Source organism: Ornithorhynchus anatinus, chromosome 16 (genome assembly GCF_004115215.2).
Source record: "Ornithorhynchus anatinus isolate Pmale09 chromosome 16, mOrnAna1.pri.v4, whole genome shotgun sequence".
Taxonomy (NCBI): domain Eukaryota; kingdom Metazoa; phylum Chordata; class Mammalia; order Monotremata; family Ornithorhynchidae; genus Ornithorhynchus; species Ornithorhynchus anatinus.
The window spans coordinates 21,378,795-21,398,218 of NC_041743.1; the positions used below are offsets into that span (position 1 = coordinate 21,378,795).

General features: G+C 49.8%; 1 protein-coding gene across 1 annotated transcript in view; it reads right to left on the bottom strand.

Annotated features, from left to right (window-relative positions):
* The window catches only part of LOC103165880 (endogenous retrovirus group K member 13-1 Env polyprotein-like), a 649,133-nt gene that overhangs the window by 376,520 nt on the left and 253,189 nt on the right, over positions 1–19,424 (bottom strand). The window lies entirely within an intron of this gene.

Here is a 19,424-nt window from a genome sequence, read left to right on the forward strand (position 1 = left end):
GGGTTGGAGCTAAATTTCAGGTTTGGTTTAGGGTTAGCAGAAGGGATAGGGCTAATTTGAAGGGAAGGATTAGGTTTAGGGTTAAGGTTAGTGTAAAGGGTTAAGGCTCAGTGTAGGGGTAGGGTTCATAGTAGAGATATCTTGCCACATGTCCATTCTGTGATTTTGGTCAAATCACTTAACTTCTCCATGTCTCAATTACCTCATCTGTAATATGGGGCTCAAGACAGTGATCCCTACATGAGACACTGACTCTGTCCAACATAATGCCATTGTATCTACTCCAGCACTTCGAACATTGCTTGGCCCAGAGTAAGCGCTTAAAAAAATGCCACAGTTTTGTATTCATTATTCATTATTCATTATTCATCATTATTCTTTCTGTGATGATGGATAGGGTTAGGGTTAGTGGGAGGCTTAAGGCTAGGCCTAGGGCTAGGGTTAAGGTTCGCTAAAGGATAATGTTAGAGCTAGAATTAGGGTTAGGTTTAGGTTTAGGGTCAGGGTTTGGGTTAGGATTATGTTTAGGATTGGATTTAGGTTTGGGTTTATGGTTAGGGCCAAGAGCAGGTTAGACCTAGGCAACAAGGATTCAGGGATAGACTTATGTTTGGATTTAGAGTGGGATTAAGTTTAGAGTTCACGTTAGGGATTGGGTTGGTGTTATGATCAGTTTTAGACTTGAGGCTGAGCCTAAGGCTAGGGTTACAATTAGGTTTACGGCTAAACCTAGGGCTAAGATTGGGTGTAGAGATAGGGTTAGGCTTGGAGTTTAGGTTGTGGTGAGGGTCCAGGGTTGATGTTATGGTTAGTTGTCAACTGAAGGTTAAGGGTAGGGCTAAGGTATGGTGAGGGTTTAGGCTAGGCCTAGGGCTTGGCTAAGGTGAGGTATAGGGTTTGTGTTAGGGTTAGTGTCAGGAGTCAGGCTAGGGCTAGGTTTCGTGGTAGGGTTTGGTTTTTGGGTTAGGTTGAAGTTTAGTGTTACTATTAGTGTTAATTCTAGGGTTAGGTTTAAGATTAATTGGGGATTAGAGCTGGGGCTAGAATTAGGGTTAGTTTTAAGAGCTAGGACTACGTCTAGGGCTAGAGTTAGGGTTAGGGTAATGGCTAGATTTAGGATGATGGCTAGGATTTGTGTTAGGGGTATAATTAGTATTAGGTCTAGGGCCAATCTAGGGTGAAGGCTAGGGCTAAGAGTAGGGTTAGGATGAGGGTTAGGGTTCGCACTAGGGCTATGTTTAGTGTTAGGGTTAAATTTGGAACTAGAGTTAGGGTTGATTTATTAGATTTACTACTAGGCCTAGTGTTAATTTTAGGATTAGGCCTTGGAATGGGATTAAGGATGGGGGTAGGTCTCCAGATAGGCTGTTTTATGGTTCGGGTTTTGGTTAAACTAAGGGTTTAGGGCTCGGGCTGAGGGGTTAGGATTAGGGTTAGGATGAGGCTTATGGTTGAGGTTACAGTTAGGTATAAAGCCAAGTTTAGGTTTAATGCTATGGTTGGGGTTGGGGCTAGGGTTACAGTTAGGGTTAGTGCTTAGGGTTAGTATTAGACTCAGGCTGAGGATTAATTTTACCTTTATGGTTAGGGTTAAGGTAAATTGGGTTAGGGGTTAGAGTTCAGGTGAGGGTTAAAGTTAGGGTGAGGGTTAAAGTTAGGGTGAGGGCTAGGATTCGGGCTAGGCCCAGGGCTAGGTTCAAGGTGAAGTTTAGAGTTAAGATTAGGATTAAAGTTAGGGTTCGAGCTAAACCTAGGGTTAATGATAGCATTAGGCCTAGTGCTAGAGTTGCGTTAACCTCAGGTCTAGAGTTAGGTTAGGGTTAGTGTTAGGTTTAGATTTAGGATTATGATGAAGGTTTGGTTTTGGGATAGGGGTAGAGGTAGGGGTAGAGCTGGGATTGGGTTTAGGGCCAGGGTTAGCATCAGGGCACTCTTTTGCTCTGAACAAAATTTACAGGTTGAGCACCAATCTTGGGGCTGAAAGTTCACCCCTCCACAGGCCCCCAGACCGGCAGCCCTGAGGATTTGGATTTAGATTTAGGATTAGGACTAAGGTTAGATTCAGTTAGTGTTAGGGTTAGGTTTAAAGTTGGGATGAATGCTAGGTTTAGGGGTTAAGTGTAGTTTGGTGTTAGGTTTAGGCCCAAAGGTAAAGTTAGGTTAATTTTTTTGCCCTGGAAGAGTTACTGTTTGAGAGACATACTTGTAGCTGAAAAATTCCACAGGGCCACAGACTCATTTCTGGGAGTCAAGATTAGCGTTAAGGTTAGGGCTAGGGCTAGGGCTTGGGTCAGGTTGACATGCAAGATAAATTTTAGGGTTAGGTTGAAAGTTCTGGTTAAGGCCAGCCCGAGCCAGGGTTTAGGGCTTTAGGGTTAGAGTTAGGGTTACTGTTATTGTTATAGGTGGTTCAGGTTAACTTTAGGGTTGTGGTTCTGTTTAGGGTCCAGGCAATTTCTTACCCTGGGAGAGTTTGAAAATGAATTCATTCATTCAATAGTATTTATTGAGTGCTTACTATGTGCACAGCACTGTACTAAGCACTTGGAACAAACAGAGAGAGACAATCCCTGCCCAATAACGGGCTCACAGTCTAAATGGGGGAGACAGACAAAACAAAACAGAACAAAACAAAACAATATCATCAAGATAAATAGAATCATAGAGATATACATATCATTAACAAAATAAATAGGGCAATAAATAATATATACAAACATGCACAGTGCTGAGGGGAGGGGAAGGAGGAAGAGCATAAGGTGGGAGAGGGGGGAATGCAGAGGGGAGGAGGAGGGGAGGAGGAGCAGAAGGAAAGAAGGGGCTCAGTTTGGGAAGGTCTCCTGGAGGACATGAGCTTTCAGTAGGGATTTGAAGAGGGGAAGAGAGTTAGTTTGGTGGATGTGAGGAGGGAGGGCATTTCAGGACAGTGGTAGGACGTGGGCCAGAGATCGACAGTGGGACAGATGCGAATGGGAGACCATGAGGAGATGAGCGGCAGAGAAGCGGAGTATACGGGGTGGGCAGTAGAAAGAGAGAAGGGAGGTGAAGTAGGAGGGGGCCAAGGTAATGGAGAGCTTTGAAGCCAAGAGTGAGGAGTTTTTGTTTTGTGCGAAGGTAGATAGGCAACCACTGGAGGTTTTTGAGGAGAGGAGTGACATGCCCAGACCTGGCCTTGATCTTCTGTGGGAAGATCATCCGGGCAGTGGAATAAAGAATAGATTGGAGTAGGGACAGACAGGAGGAAGGGAGATCAGAGAGGAGGCTAACACAATCATTCAATCGGGATATTATGAGAGCTTGTACCAGCATGGTAGAAGTTTGGATGGAAAGGAAAGGGCGGATCTTGGCAATATTGTGAAAGTGAGACCAGCAGGGTTAGATGATGGATTGGATGTGTGGGATGAATGACTGGGGGCTCAGAACTGGAAAGAGAAGTGTCTGTGGCCAGGCCTGGAAGGCAAATGGCTTGGGGGCCAAAACTGGAATGAGAAGAGTTCAGGGCCAGGCTTGGAAGACAAAGGCTGGGGGGCCAAAACTGGAAAGAGAAGGGTTTGGGGCCAGGCTTGGAAGGCAAAGGCTGGGGGTGCAAAACTGGAACAAGAAGTGTTCAGGGTCAGGTCTGGAAGGCTAAGGTCTTGATGTCAAAACTGGATAGAGAAGGGTTCGGGGCAAGGATTGGAAGGCAAAGTCTTGTGGGGCAAAACTGGAGCTAAAAGCATTCGGGGCCAGGCCTGGAAGGCAAAAGCTGGGGTGCCATAACTGAAATGAAAAGGGTTCAGGGCCAGGACTGGAAGGCAGTGGTTGGGGAGCCAAAACTGGAACGAGAAGTGTTCGGTACCAGGCCTGTAAGGCAGAGGCTGGGGTGCCAAAACTGGAAAGAGAATAGTTCAGAGCCAGCCTTGGAAGGAAAAGGCTGGGGAGTCAGGCCTGGAAGGCAAAGGCTGGGGGGCCAGGCCTGGAAGGCAAAGGCTGGGTGGCCAAAACTGGAATGAGAATGGTACGTCGCCAGGCATGGGAGGCAAAGGCGGGGTGGCCAGGTCTGAAACGAAAAGTGTTTGGGGCCAGGCCTGGAAGGCAAAAGCTCAGGTGCCAAAACTGGAAAGAGAAGGGTTCGGGGCCAGGCCTACAAGGCATAGGCTGTGGGGGCCAAATAGAACGAAAAGGGTTCGGGGCCAGGCCTGGAAGGTAAAGGATGGGTAGCCAGCCCTGGAGGGCAAAGGCTGGGAGGCCAAAACTGGAATGAGAAGAGTTCAGGGTCAGGCCTGGAAGGAAAAGCCTGGGGGGCTAGGCCTGGAATGAGAAGGGTTCAGGGCCAAGCCTGGAAGGAAGGAGGAGTTTCCTTCCAGGAAAACTCCTGGAAGGAGTTTTGGGGAGCCAGAACTGGAAGGAGCAGCGTTTGGGGCCAGGTCAGGAAGACAAAGGCTGGGGTGGGCAAAACTGGAACGAGAAGGGTTTGGGGCCAGGCCTGTAATGAGAAGGGTTCAGGACCAGGATTGAAAGGCAAAGGCTTGGGAGACAAAACTGGAAATAGAAGAATTCTTGGCCAAGTCTGTAAGGCAAATCCTTAGGGGGCAAAACTGGAACGAAAAGCGTTTGGACTAGGCCTGGAAGGCAAAAGCTAGGGGGCCAGAATTGGAAAAAGAAGGGTTTGGGCCAGCCCTGGAAGTCAAAGGCTGGGGGTCACTCCTGGAAGGCAAAGGATGGGGGGCCAAAACTGGAACTAGAAGGCTTAGGGGCCAGGACTGGATGGCAAAGGCTGGGGAGCCAAAACTGGAAAGAGAAGGGTTTGGGACTTGGCCTAGAATGTAAAGGCTGGGGGGAGCAGGCCTGGAAGGCAAACTCTGGGGGTCCAAAACTGAAATGAGAAGGGTTCAGGGCCAGGCCTGGAAGGCAAAGGCTGGTGGGCCTAAACTGGAACGGCAAGGTTTCAGGGCCAGGCCTGGAAGGCAAAGGCTGGGGGTCCAGGACTGGAAGTCAAAGTCTGGTGGGCTCAAACTGGTAGGGGAAGGTTTGGGGGCCAGACTTGGAAGGCAAAGGCTGTGAGGGAAAACCTGGAAAGAGTAGGGTTCGGGGCCAGGCCTGGAAGGCAAAGGCTACGGGGCCAAATCTGTAATGAGAAGGGTTTGGGCTCAAGGCCTGGAAGACAAGGGCTGGGGGGCCAAATCTGTAATGATAGGGCTTCACGCCCAGGCCTGGAAGGCAAAGTTTTTGGGGGCAAAACTGGAAAGAGAAGGATTCGGGACCAGGCCCAGAAACAAAAGCTGGGGGGCCAAAACTGGAAAGACAAGTGTGCAGGGCCGGGCCTGGAAGGCAAAATCTGGGGGACCAAAACTGGAACAAGAAGGGTTCGGGGCCAGGCCTGTAAGGCAAAACCTGGGTGACCAGGCCTGGAAGGCAAAGCCTGGGGGGCCAAAACTGGAACGAGAAGGGTTCGGGGCCAGACCTGGAAGTCAAAGGCTGGGGTTCATTTCTGGAAGGCAAAGGATGGGGGGCCAACACTGGAACAAGAAGGCTTCGGGGCCAGAACTGGAAGGCAAATGCTGGGTAGCCAAAACTGGAACGAGAAGGCTTCAGGCCCAGGACTGGAAGGCCAAACCTGGGGGGCCAAAAATGGAAAGAGAAGGGCTCGGGGATTGGCTTGGAATACAAAGGCTAGGGGTCAGGCCTGGAAGGCAAATGCTGGGGGACCAAAACTGGAACAAGAAGGGTTCGGGGCCAGGCCTGGAAGGCAAAGTCTTGGGGGACAATACATGAAGGAAAAAGATTTGGGGCTAGGCCTGAAAGGCAAAGGCTGGGAAGCCAAAACAGGAATGGACAGGGTTCTGGGTATGCCAGGAAGCCAAAGCCTGGGGGCAAAATTTGGAACTAGAATGGTTCAGGGCCAGGCCTGGAAGGCAAAGGCTGGGGTGCCAAAACTGGAACGAGAAGGGTTCGGGGCCAGGCCAGGAAGGCAAAAGCTGAGGGGGCAAAACTGAACAAGAAGATTTCAGGGCCAGACCTGGAATGCAAAAGATGGGGGGCCAAAACTAGAATGAGAAGGGTTTGGGGCCAGGTCTGGAAGTCAAAGACTGGCGGGCCTTAACTGGAACAAGATGGGTTTAGGGCCATATCTGGAAGGCAAAACTTGGGGGACCAATACTGGAAGGAGAAAGGTTCAGGGCCAGGCCTGGAAGGCAAAGGCTATGGGGCAGGCTGGGATGGCAAAGGCTGGGGGGCCAAAACTGGAACAAGAAGGGTTTGTGACCATGCCTGGCAGGCAAAGGCTGGGGGGCCAATACTTGAAGGAGAAAGGTTTGAGGCTAGGCCTGGAAGGCACAGGCTGGGAGACCAAAACTGGATTGGGCAGGGTAATGGGACACGTCAGGAAGGCAAAGCCTGGGGGGTGAAATTTGGAACTAGAAAGTTTTGAGGCCAGGCCTGGAAGGCAAAGCCTGGTGGGCAAGGCCTGAAACGAGAAGGGTTTGGGTCCAGGAGGCCTGGATGACAAAGGCTGGGTGACCAGACATATAAGGCAAAGGCTGGTAGCCCTAAACTGGAACGAGAAGCACTCATTGCCAGGACCTGAAGGCAAAGGCTGGGGGAACAAAATTGAAACGATAAGTGTTTGGGGCCAGGCTGGGCAGGTAACCGCTTGGGGGCCTTAACTGGAACGAGAAGGGTTCAGGGCCAGGTCTGGAAGTCAAATCCTGGGGGGCCAAAACTGGAATGAGAAGAGTTCGGTCCCAGGCCTGGAAGGCAAAGGTTGGGAGGCCAAAACTGGAAAGAGAAGGGTTCGGGCCAGGCCCGGAAGGCAAAGACTCGGGGGGCAAAGCTAGAATGAGAAGAGATAGTGGCCAAGCCTGGAAGGCAAAGGCTGGGGGACCAATACTGGGAAAAAATGGGTTCGGGGCCAGGCCAGGAAGGCAAAGGCTGGGGGAGGCCAGAATTGGAATGAGAAGAGTTTGGGCCCAGGCCAGGAAGGCAAAGTCTTGGACGGAAAGCTGTAATGAGAAGTGTTCGGGGCCAGGCCTGCAGGGCAAAGGTTGAGGGGCCAAAACTGGAAAGAGAGGGTTCAGGGCCAGGGCCAGGCCTGGAAGGCAAAGGCTGGGGGTCCAAAACTGGAATGAGAAGTGTTCGAGGCCAGGCCTGGAAGGCAAAAGCTGAGGGGGCAAAACTGAACACGAAGGTTTCAGGGACAGATCTGTAAAGCAAAGGTGGGTGGGTTTAAATTGGAATGAGAAGTGTTCGGGACGAAGACTGGAAGGCAAAGGCTGAGGAGCCAAAACCGGAACGAGAAGAATTTGGGGCTACGCCTGGAAGGCAAAGGCTGGGGGGACAAAACTGGACAGAGAAGAGTTTATGACCAGGCCTGGAAGGTGAAGGCTGGGGGCAAGAACTGGAAGGCAAAGGCTGGGGGACCTAATTGGAATGAGATGGGTTAGGTGCCAGGTCAGGGAGGCAAAGGCCGGGTGGCCAAAACTGGAATGAGAAGCATTCAGGTCCAGGCCTAGAAGGCAAAGGATGGGGGACCAGACCTGTAACGCAAAGGCTGGTGGACTTAAACCGGAACGAGATGCGTTTGGGACCAGGGCTGGAAGTCAAAGCCTCAGGGGCCAAAATTGGAACGAGAAAGAGTTCGGACCAGGCCTGGAAAGCAAAGGCTGGGCGGCCAAAACTGGAACGGGAAGGGTTTGGGGCCAGGCCTGGAAAGCAAGGCCTGGGGGGCCAGGCCTGGGAGGTAAAAGCTGGGGGGCCCAAACTGGAAAGAGAAGAGTTCAGGGCCAGATCAGGAAGTCAAAGGCTGTGGAGCCAAAACTGGAACGAGAAGCAATCAGGGCCAGGCCCGGAAGGCAAAGGCTGGGCAACCAGACCTGGGAGACAAAGGCTGGGGGACCATAACTGGAATGAGAAGAGTTCAGTGCCAGGCCGGAAAGGCAAAGCCTGGGGTACCAAAACTGGAACGAAAAGTGTTCGGGCCCAGTCCAGGAAGAAATAGACTGTGGGGCCAAAACTGGAACGATAAGTGTTCAGAGCCAGGCCTGGAAGGCAAATGCCGGTGGGCCAAAACTAGAAAGAGAAGAGTGCGGGGCCAGGTCTGGAAGACAATGGCTGCGGGGCCAAAACTGCAAAGAGAAGCGTTCGGGGCCAGAACTGGAATGCAAAGGGTGGGCAGCCAGATCTGGAAACAAAGGCTGGGGGGACCTAAACTGCAACGAGAAGCATTCGGGGCCAGAACTGGAAAGCAAAAGCTGGGGTGCCAAAACTGGAACAAGAAAGGTTCGAAGCCAGGCCTGGACGGCAAAGCCTGGGGGGTCAAAACTGGGAAGAGAAGGGTTCGGGTTCAGGCATGGAAGGCAAAGGCTGCAGGGCAAGACCTGGAAGGCAAAGGTTGGGGGCCCAAAATTAGAATGAGAAGGGTTCAGGGCCATACCAGGAAGGAATAGACTGGGGGTGCCAAAACTGGAACGAGAAGTGTTCAGGGCCAGGCCTGGAAAGCAAAGGCTGGGGAAACGGACCAGGAAGGCAAAAGCTGGAGGGACATGCTCCCTTCCTGCATCATCCCCTCCCATCCCCACAGCACTTAAGTCCATAGCTGTATATTATGTATTTATATTAATGTCTGTCTCCTCTCTAGACTCTAAGTTCTCTGTGGGTAGGGAATGTGTCAGTTTATTATCATACTGTACCTTCCCAAGTGTAAAGTACAGTGCTCTACACACAGTATCTGCTCAATATATGTAACTGAATGAACGAATGAATACCTCTGTGAAGCCAGGCCTGCCTGCACCCTCATCCAGTGAGATCTCCCTGCTGATCATACCCGAAGTCAAGAGTACTCGTCCAGACAAGTATCTTTTGAGCATTACCCAAGGGCCCCTAGGAGACGTGGAACAGCTGCTCTGTCAATCAGTCAAATGAATTTATTCAACATTTAATATGCTTCAGAGCAGTGCAATAGTACTAGCCCTTGGGACAGTGCAATATAACAGAATTAGCAGACATGTTCCCTGCCCTTAAAAAGCTTCATTCTAGAGGGGAACCTACTATTACTATTACTGCTATTGGGAACTAATGTCCCAACAGTAGTTCATTTCCTGGTCCCCTGGATTTCTAGAGAGTAGAGACTCCTTTTCTCTTTCAGAGGTCGAGCTGCTTATTTCAGGGGAGTGAAGACAATTTACAGCTTTCTTTTTCTTTTTTTGGTATTTGCTAAGCTATTACCATGTGCCAGACTCTGTACTAAGCCCTAGAGTAGATACAAGCTATTCAGGCTGGACAAAGTCCTTGTCCCACACGGGGTTCACAGTCTTAATTCCCATTAACAGAGGCCCAGAGAAGTGAAACGACTAGCCGGAAGTCACAGGGCAGGCAAGTGATGGAGCCGGGATTACAACCTAGGGCCTTCTGACTTCCAGGTCTGGGCTCTATCCTCTAGGCCATGCCACTTCCACTCCAGACATTGAGATGAAGGGAACACAACTAGAGCCCTGCCCCCTCAGCAGCTGTCAGGTTGGCCAGTTGCGGGAAGGGGGTGCTCTCTGGGTGAACCCCGTCACAGTTCTGCCCCCCATCATGGTTCTGCCCTTCTCTTCCAAACCTTCTGGAATGTGGAATTCACTGAATATGTCCCATATCTGCTCCTCTGGTAGACCGTATTCATCAGTAGGATTTACTGAGCACTCGCTATGTGCAGAGCACTGTAATAATAATAATGATAGTGGTATCTGTTAAGCACTTACTCTGTGATGGGCACTGTACTAAGCACTGGGGTTAGAAAAAGCCCCTGTCCCAAAGGTGACTCACAGTCTCAATCACCATTTTACAGATGAGGTAAGTGTGGCACAGAGAAGGGAAGTGACTTGCCCAAGATCACACCGCAGACAAGTTGCAGAGCTGGGCTTGGGAGAGTTCAATGCAACAGAGCCAGTAGACCTGTTCCTTGCCTACAACAAGCAAGAATTAGGTGCGGGAAATGAATAGAACCTAGGTTCTACTCGCAGCTCTGCCACTCATCTGCTGTGTGATCTTGGGCAAATCACTTAATTTCTTTGTGCCTTGGTTACCTCATGTGTGTAATGGAGATTAAAACTGTAAGCCCAATGTGGGACAGGAACTATTTCCAACCCAGTTACCTTGTATTTATCCCAGCACTTAGTAGAGTGCCTAGAACATAGTAAGCACTTAACGAATACCACAATTGTTATCATTATTGCAGTCATCTTGTCGTTCAATCGTAGGCTGCTGGAGGGTGGAAGCCATGTAGTCAAGATGGGTTGTATGGTCCCAAGGGTTTGGCCGACACCCAGTCGACGAAGCTGACTATCTCGAGGGCTTGCGTGGTGAGCGATATAGCGTTTGTGTTGTAGGCTTTGGGTTTGAATTCTGAGTCTGATCCTAGCCCTGCCATATGATCTCGATCAAGTCACTTCACCTCTCTGGGCCTCATTTTCCTCCTCTGTAAAATGGGGCCAAGATAGATCTGCTCCCTTCCCCTTAGAATGTAAGTCTCACATGAAACAGGGACTGTGCCCAATGGGATTATCCTACCCCAGCGCTCAACACAGTGCCTGACAATAATAAACTCCAAGTCAATGACCTCGGGCGGTATTTGGTGACGAGCCCTCATTTCAAGGGATGTGGCCTAGGGCTGATGGATGTGTAGTGTCTGTAGCTGTGGTTGGCTATTGGCAAGGCCGATGGAACGGCCGGATGCTTCAGAGACTTGTATCAGCCAGCAAAAGACCCATATAGACATGGGGCGGGCTGAATACTGGAACTCTTAGAACGGGAGTGACTGCTTGGGCCCTGCATCACTCTAAAGCCCACTGGGGAAGTGACAAAAGTAAGCTCATTGTTGGCAGGGAATTTGTCTGTTTATTGTTGTATTGTACTCTTCCAAGCACATAGTAAAGTGCTCTGCCCACGGTATAGACTCGACAAATAGGATTGATTGACTGACTGAAGTACTTCTCAGTCATAGGCCGGGGAAAATGTAGGGGTTGTGTGAGGAGGGGGGCATCTCCTCAGGAAGAGATGGTGGGAAAGAGACAATTCCCATCCACCAGAGGAGTCACCTGGCTTGTTTTGAGCCCATTCCCATTGCCATTGTCCCATTTGGCTTTCTCGAAGAACCAATCTTTCTAGTTGTGGAGCCTTGCAACAGGAGGGGGCAGTGTTGGTTCGCCACTGTTCAAGCGAATGGGGTTAAATACTAGGAAGAAATGAATGCCTCCCTCATCTGCTATTTAATTAGTGTCTTTTGAAAAGGGAAAACACTCATTACTTGTTGATGGGGATTTAGTTTGGGCCTTTTAAGATGCTCCTCTGGACTGTGAGCTTCTTCATCAAACATCAGTGGTATTTACTGAGTGCTTACTGTGTACAGACCACTGTATTAAGGGCTTTTGTATGGTATTTACGCGCTTTCCATGTGCCTGGAACTGTACTGAGAGCTGGGGTAGGCACAAGCACTTATTGGCAGGAATTATACTTACTGACAGAGTTGTACTGTATCTTCCCAAGATCTCAATAAAGTGCTGTGCGTACAGTAAGCATTCAATAGTTTTTTAAATGGCGTGTGTGTGTGCGCGTGCACATGTGTGTGTATATGCATGTGTACTCACAAAAGTTGGTGGTGGGAGGCGGCTAGCTAGATAGGTGTATAAAGCAGTGGTTATCCTTGTGGACACAGAAGCTGGTCCTGGAAATAGGGTTTGGGTGTCTGCACAGGGCGCTGGTTCTTTTTGACTTGATGGTGGGACTGAAGACTCAGGGCCCTTAATTCTCTCGACAGGTCAAAATATTGCCTTGAGAGTCCCCCTGCATGTCCTCATTCCCCAAAGAAGGGACTCTTCTGTGTCTGACAATGGCTTCTGGGGAAGCCATTTAGGTGATGCTTGTCAGAGTTTGCCACTGTCTACTTCATCCTCTGCTGAGAAATTGTTATGGGGATTTTAGTAGGAGATTCATTCATTCATTCCTTCAATCGTATTTGCTGAGCACGTACTGTGTGCAGAGCACTGTACTAAGTGCTTGGAAAGTACAATTCAGCAAAAAAATTGAGACAGTCCCTGCCCACAACAGGTATACTATCTAGAAGAGGGGAGACAGACATCAAAAGAAATAAACAGGCATCAATAGCATCAATATAAATATATAGAATTATAGATATATACAGATCATTAATAAAAATAAATAGAATTATGAACATATATATGAATATATACACAACTGCTGTGAGGTGGGGAGGGGGGTAGAGCTGAGTGAAGGGATGAGGGCCATGGGGAGGGGAGAAGGAGTAGAGGAAAAGGGGGGCTCAGTCTGGGAAGGCCTCCTGGAGGAGGTGAACTTTCAATAGGTTTTGAATGGGGGGACATGTGATTATTTGGTAGATTTGAGGAGGGAGGGCATTCCAGGCCAGAGGTAGGATGTGAGCCAGGGGTCAATGGCAGGACAAGTGAGAATGAGGCACAGTGAGAAGGTTAGTTAGCACCAGAGGAGCAGAGTGCACAGATTGGGATGTAGAAGGAGAGAAGGGAGGCGAGGTCAAAGAGGGCAAGGTGATGGAGAGCTTTGAAGCCAACAGTGAGGAGTTTTTCCTTGATATGGAGGCTGATAGGCAACCACTGGAGATTCGTTTCTGGCCAGCAGAGTGAAGTATTGACTGAAGTGGGAAGAGACAGGAGGTTGGGACATCAGCAAGGATGCTGATGCAGTAATCCAGTTGGGATATGATGAGTGATTGTACGAACATGGTAGCACTTTGGATGGAGAGGAAAAGGCAGATCTTGGCGACGTTGTGAAGGTGAGATTGGCAGGTTTTGGTGACAGATTGGATATGTGGGGTGAATGAGAGAGCAGAGTCAAAGATGACACCAAGCTTGCGGGCTTGGTAGACGGGAAGGATGGTAGTGCTGTCCGCAGTGACAGGAAAGTCAGGGAAGATAAGGAACTCAGTCTTGGACATGATGAGTTTTAGGTGGTGGGAGGAATCCAATTGGAGATATACTGAAGGCAGGAGGAAAAGCAAGCCTAGAGGGAGGGAGAGAAAACAGGAGAGGAAATGTAGATTTGGATACCATCAATGTAGAGATGATAGTTGAAGCTGTGGGAATGAATGAGTTCACAATGAGAGTGAGTGTTGATGGAGAACAGAAGGGGACCAAGAACTGACCCTTGAGGGACCCTTAAAGTTAGGGGATGGGAGATGGATTTCAGTGGTAAGAGGCACAGTGAGGCACAGTAGATAAATTGCATTGACAGACAAGCATTCAAACTGGTCCCTGTAGATGCAGGCACTGTACTAGAAGCTGACGTCTGGCCAATGTTCAAAGGTGCTGCGTATCTCTGGACTTAGGAATACCATCACTTCGGGCCCGATATTTGCGGTGGGGAATAGAAGGAGGAAGGGGTCTCAGGTGGGGAGAGGGCTCTGGTGTGAAGAATAGGGTAAAGCATCATAAAGAAAAGTCCTCTCATTGGAACTGCCTTGCATAGCTTTAGCTCCCACAGAAGGGACCTGTCCATTTCTGCTAGGGCATGCTCCCAGGGGATTGGGAGGTCAGTGACAAGACTGACTCTGTGTGTGTGTGTGTGTGTATGTGTGTGAGTAAGAGAGATGAGGCCATCTCTTCACTCCCTGACTCTCTTGCCCCACCTCTGGGTAGGATGACCTAAGGGAAAATCTGACCAGCTATTACTTTCTAAGTAGAGGCTGCTCAACACTTCATCCTGGACTTGAGAACCATCTTTCTGCAGTGTGAATACAGGCAAATCAGTTCTCAGATTTGCCCCACCACTGAGCCATGGAGCAGTGGATCACATTGCCCCCACAAAGAAGGTGGTGTGTGTGATGGGGTCCTCCTCTCTGTCACCCAGTCCCTCACCCTCCAACCCCTCCCTCCCCCACATCTCTCTCCCCCTTTCTCCCTCCCCTGTCTTGGGGGATCATTTGAGGGAAAATCTGACCAGATATTACTTTCTAAACAGAAGGTGCTCAAAACTTCATCTTGGACTTGAGGACCCCCTCAATCGTTCAAAAATAGAGCTCCACTCCTTTGAGACTATAGATTGCCCGGTACCCCCTCCTCCTGCTCCCCTTCCTCTGCCTGCTCCTCCTCCTTATAACAACAACAACAATAAAGATGGTATTTAAGCACTTACTGTGTGTAAAGCACCGATCTAAGTGCTGGAGTAGACACAAGCTGATTAGGTTGGAGACAGTTCCTTTCCAACATGAGACTCAAACTCATCTCCATTTTATAGATGAGGCAACTGAGGCGCAGAGAAGTGAAATGATTTGCCCAAGATCACATAGCCGACAAGTGGAGGAGTTGGGGTTGGAACCCAGGTCCTTCTAACTCCCAGGTCCATGCTCTGTCCACTAGGCCATGCTGCTTCCTCCCTCCTTCTCCTCCCCAAATCTGTCAGGATGCTCTTCTGTCCTGTCTTTCAGCTGATTCTCTCACTGTGGACCACCCTGTTCACCCATTAAGGTCAGGTGCCCAAAGACATGACTAGGTCAAGACCGACCACCCATCGGCCGTTCCGCTGGGCGCAGTCTGCTCGGAGTCACCACAGCCACGGGGATCTTCATGGTGCAGTGTGGATCTCCTTCACCTCTGCAACCTCCTTCGTCTCTGGAGTCTCCCATGCCTCAATATACCTCAAACAGAACTCTTTATCTTTTCACCCAAACCCTATACATATCTGTTATTTATTTTTTATTAATTCATTATAATGTCTGCCTCCCCCCCAGCATTAAGTTCACTGTGGGAAAGCAAAGTGTGTCATGATAGTTCATGTCCAAAACTGAACTCCTTATCTTCCCTCCCAAGCCCTGTCCTCTTCCTGACTTTCCCATCACTATGGATGGTACAGCCATCCTTCCTGTCTCTCAAGCCCGCAACCTCAGTGTCATCTTTGACTCGGCTCTCTCGTTTACCCCACACATCCAGTCCGTCACCAAAACCTGCCGGTCTCACCTTTACAATATCGCCAAGATCTGCCCTTTCCTCTCCACCCAAATGGCTATCTTACTGTTATGGGCTCTCATAATATCCCAGCTGGATTACTGTGTCAGCCTTCTCTCTGATCTCCCTTCCTTCTGTCTCCCTCTGCTCCAGTCTATTCTTCATTCCGCTGGCCGGCTCATTTTCCTGCAGAAACGCTCTGGGCATGTCACTCCCCTTCTTAAAAACCTCCAGTGCCTGCCTATCAACCTCCACACAAAACAAAAACTTCTCACTCTAGGCTTCAAGGCTCTCCATCACCTTGCCTCCTCCTACCTCTCCTCCCTTCTCTCTTTCTATTGCCCATCCTGCACTCTCCGCTCCTCTACCGCCCACCTCCTCACCATCCCCGTTCTCGCCTATCCCTCCGTTGACCCCTGGGCCACGTCCTCCCACGGTCCTGGAATGCCCTCCCTCCTTACCTCCGCCAAACTAATTCTCTTCCCCTCTTCAAAACCCTACTTAGAGCTCACCTCCCCCAAGAGGCCTTCCCAGACTGAGCTTCCCTTTTTCCCTCTGTTCCCTCTGCTCCCTCTCTTCTTCCCCTTCACCTCCCCTCAGCTAAGCCCTCTCTTCCCCCCTTTCCATCTGCCCCTCCCCCTTTCCCTTCCCCTCCCCTCAGCACTGTGCTCATTCGCTCAACTGTATATATTTTCATTACCCTATTTATTTTGTTAACGAGATGTACAGCTCCTTGATTCTATTTATTGCCATTGTTTTAATGAGATGTTCATCCCCTTGATTCTATTTATTGCTACTGTTTTTGTCTGTCTGTCTCCCCCAATTAGACTGTAAGCCCGTCAAAGGGCAGGGACTGTCTCTATCTGTTACCGATTTTTACATTCCAAGCGCTTACAACACTGCTCTACACATAGTAAGCACTCAATAAATACCATTGACTGAATGAATGAATGAATGAATTCAATCATTCAATCGATTGTATTTGTTATGCACTTACTATGTGCAGAGCATTGTACTAAGACCTCGGAAAGTACAATTCAGCCATGAAGAGAGACCATCCCTACCCGCACTGGGCTTACAGTCTAGAAGCCTGTTATGCTGTACTCTCCCTACTGCTTTGTTCAGTGCTCTGCACACAGTAAGCATTGAATAAAAGTGATGTGTTGGCCCAAAGACCAATGGTGAGTATTGATTGCTGGCTCATGGGACCACAAGTGGGTCACTGGGACCCCTGGGGACTTCATTGGGTAATTATGCCCCCTGGGAGCTTAAATAGGTTGTTTTACCACCTGGAGCTTCAAGTGATTTATTATGCCCCACGGGGGTGGGGGGAGTGGGTCTTTGGGACCCTCAGGGGCCGAGGAGAGTCACTGAGGTACCTGAGACACCCAGATGTGTTGTGCCACCTGTGGTGGTGGTGTGGTGGGGGAGAGCTGGGGTATTGGAGCTCTTAGGGGCTCAAATGGAGTATTGAGGCCACTGGGCACCAAAGTGGGGTATTGGGGCCTCCAAGGGCTCAAGTGAGTTACTGGGATGCCTATAGGCTCCAGTGGGTTATTTGGGCCCCCGAGAGGCTGTGTGTTATCGGGGGCCCCAGGGCCCCAGATAGCCTACTGGGCACCCAATGGGTTATTGGGACTCCTGGGAGCCCATGTGGGCAATTGGGACCCCTCTGAGACAAAAGGGATTGGTAGGACTCTCAGGATGCCAAGTGGTTTTTAGCCCCCCACGAGCAAGCAGGTTAATTCTCCTCCCTGGCGGCCACCAGGGGGCAATAGGGAAGCGCAGTTATCCAGACCGACGCCTACTGCCACGAAGAAGTTACAGTGAAGCACAGCTTCAAACAAGCCTACTGTAGTACCATACTATCCTGCCACCAGGCGGTGATAGAGAGGCGCAGCCTCCCAGTATAATGAGGGGTGCCGCCAGGGGGCGAGAGAGAGGCGCAGCTCCACTCGAAGACTACCTATTACCAGCAGGGAGACTGCTGTCCCTAGGGGGCGATAGAGAGAAGCAGCTGCCCAGAATTCTTATTAGTGCCACAAGGGGGCAGGCTGCTGCTCTCAGACCCAAGCTGGGGGGTCTGGGTCCAGGGGCCAGGGGCATCTCTCCAGAGGAGCTGCAGCGCAGTGCTTCTCCTTGGCCTCGAGGAGCATCTCTCTGACACTGTAAGAAGAGTCACCGCCCAGATTTTCCCCATTACTGAGGGTCTGTATTGCTAGCTCAAAGAGAAAGGTATGTGTGTGTGTGAGTGGGTGAATAATGGGGGGAAGAAGAGCTATATGAGGCAGTTACCACTCATGGGAGAACAAGGACCTGGGCTCTGTGAAGGAAACTAACTCTGACTTGTCTGACAGTGCAGAGCACTGCACTGACGATGCAGAAGGGCGAAGGAGCGGGAATGGGAAAAGATCCAGGCTCCTTAATTCTAAAGACAGGTCAAGTCTCCCTGGAACTCTAGTTCTGATTTCGGGGTCACTGCAAAGCCTCAGTCCCCAGAGAAGGGACCCGTCTGGGCTCAACACACAAGCTTGTGGGATCCAATATCAGGAGGATGGGGTATCTATGTGTCTCTACCCTATTTCTCTCTGAGAAGCAAAGTTGTGCAGACTCCTGCCTGAGCTCAAGTCATCAGAAGTGTGGGCTGGGAGGACAGAAGGCAAGTATTAGAGTAGAAATTGAATTCTATCCAGAATGTAGTTCTGCAACTTCAATCAATCAATCAGACTGATGGAGCGCTTACTGTTTGCACAGTACTGTACTAAGTGCTTGAGAGACTTCAATAGGACAGACACATTCCCTGCACACGACAGTATGGCCTAGTGGCAAAAGCATGGGCATGGGAATCAGAGGACGTGGGTTCTAATTCTGGCTCCACTACTTGTCTGCTGTGTGACCTTGGGCAAGTCACTTAACTTCTCTGTGCTTCAGTTACTTCATCTGTAAAATAGGGATTAAGAATGTGAACCCCATGGGGGTCAATCTGATTCTCTCACGTCCCCCTCAGTGCTTAGAACGGTGCTTGGCACATAGTAAGTGCTTAACAAATACTGTAATAATAACTGAGTATTGTACTCCCCCAGCATGTTCCACCATGCTTTGCGCACAGTAAATGCTCAAAACTTACCAGTATATTTTCACCACCTTCTCTCTTTAGTGCATAGAGCATGGGCCTGGGAATCAGAAGGTAATAGGTTCTAATCCTGTCTCTGCCATTTGTTTGCTGTGTGGCCTTGAGTCAGTAGTTTCACTCCTCTGTGCCTAGTTACCTAATCTTTATAATGGGGATTGAGACTGTGAGGGCCACATGGATCAAGGACTGTGTCCAACCCAATTTTCGTATATCTATCCCAACGCTTAGTCCAGTGCTTGGCATATTTTAAATGTTAAAGAAATACCACAATCATTATTTATTATAAGCATTATTATTATTAACTACCTCTTCTCTGTGCACATAACCACTGAATTTCTGTACAAAAAGTGTATAGTTTACAGATAGGCATAGAAATGCTGCAGGGAAAATAGCACATGTCCAAAGATCACAAGATGCAAGGGTGTAGACGATGCTGAAGGGCGAAGGAGTGGGAATGAGGAAAGAGGGCTTAATCGGAGAAGGCCTCTTGGCGTCGTTGTCACCTTAATAATCTTTTGAAGACGGGGAGAGTGGCAGGCTGGCCATTGAGGAGCGAGGAGGGAGTTCCAGCCCAGGGGGAGGCCTGGGGAAAGGAGTCAGAGGCAACAGAGACGAGGTGGAGGCCCAGGGAGTAAAGCCGGCGCTGTTGGGGCAAAGTGCCACCAGGTGGCGATAGAGAGGCGCGGGCGCCCAGAATCAGCATCTGGAAGAGAAGCAGCGCCGCCTAATGGCTACAGCCCAGCCCTGCGCATCAGAAGGATCGGGCTCCTAATTCAGCCTCCACCTCTTGTCTGCTGGGTGACGTTGGGCAAACCACCTCGTTTCTCTGAGCCTCAGTTACCTCATTTCTACAATGGGAAGTAAGAATTGTGAGTCCTATGTGGGAAGTGGACTCTGTCATACTGATGAGCTTCTCTCTTTCCCAGCGCTTAGTACACTGCCTGGCACAGAGTACATACTTCACCAACACCATGAAAAAGAAATCAGTGCCACCGGGGCGTGATAGAGAGGTGAAGCCTCACAGAACCGTAGCTAGTACCACCATGGGGCTATTGAGAAGGGCAGCCTCCTAGGCCAACGCTTGTTGCCACTAGGCGGCGATAGAGAGGTGCAGCTGCCCCGAATACCTATTAGTGCCACAAGGGGGCAGGCTGCTGCTCTCAGACCTAGGGTGGCTCTGGGTCCAGGGGCCAGGAGCATCTCTCCAGAGCAGGTGTGCAGTGTTTCTCCTTGGCCTCGAGGCTCATCTCTCTTAATCATAATAATGATGGTATTTGTTAAGCACTTATGTGTCAAGCACTATTGTAAGCACTGGGAGAGATACCAGGTTATCAGGTTGT